The sequence below is a fragment of the Chrysochloris asiatica genome, unplaced genomic scaffold (genome assembly GCF_000296735.1).
Source record: "Chrysochloris asiatica unplaced genomic scaffold, ChrAsi1.0 scaffold00248, whole genome shotgun sequence".
Taxonomy (NCBI): domain Eukaryota; kingdom Metazoa; phylum Chordata; class Mammalia; order Afrosoricida; family Chrysochloridae; genus Chrysochloris; species Chrysochloris asiatica.
The window spans coordinates 2,436,580-2,437,694 of NW_006408766.1; positions in this window are offsets into that span (position 1 = coordinate 2,436,580).

A 1,115-nucleotide genomic window follows, 5' to 3' on the forward strand; every position below is an offset into this window, starting at 1 on the left:
CCACAATGGACAGCTTTTAACTGAACTTCCAGTGAAGACTGAGTAGGAAGGAGGGAAAACTAATTACTTATGAATATGTAGTCACTAAAAACCTTATGAACACTGTGAAACACTGTCAGATAGCACCAGAATATTGAATACTGAAATGTGATGAAGAGCACGAATATATAGTCAGATATAGTGGCAGAGGAAGGAACTCTGGTAGCATAGTGGTTACAAATTAGGCTGCTAAGTTCAGGTTCAACAGTTCAAAATTATGGGCTGTTCTGCAGGAGAAGGATGAGGCTTTCTGCTCCCTTAAATATTTATAGTCTTGGAAACCCTGTACTGGGTCACTATGAGTCAGAACCTACTCCACAGCACATAACCATGACCACCACAGAGCCAGAAGATGAGCTGCTCAGGTTGGAAGGCACTCAAAATACTACCACAGAAGAGCTGCCTCCTCAAGTAAAGTAGCCTGTGATGACACGAATGTAGTAAGGTCCCTCGGGACCTTCATTTGCTAATGGGGCACAACTAAAAATGAGGAAACACACCTGTAAAATCCATCAATAATTGCAACAGGGATGTAGGAAGTATGATTGTAGGAAAATAGGATATTTTAAAAAATGAAATGGACCACAGAAACATCAATACCTTATGCATTACTTATCTGAAATAGATTGATATTGGCCAATATGAATCAGACAAGCACATTGTTTACTATGTAGGGAATGACAGATTAAAGAGGAGTTGTGTTGCATTAATCATCTAAAAGAACAGGTCAAGATCTGAGTTGCAGTACAAAGCTGTACTTTTTGTACTGCAACTCATATCTTGACATCCACATGCCTACAAGGAAGATCAGTTAATACCACTATTCTTCAAATTTATGCACCAACCACTAAAGCCAATAATGATAAAATTGAAGAATTCTACCAACTTCTTCAGTCTGGAATTGATGAAACATGCAATCATGTTTTGCTGATAACCACTGGCAATTGAAATGCAAAGATCTGAAGCAAAGAGGAAGGCTCAGCAGTTTGAAAACATAGACTTGGTGACAGAAACAATCCTGGAGATCACATAATAGAATTTGTCAAGACCAATGTCTTCTTTATTGCAAATATATT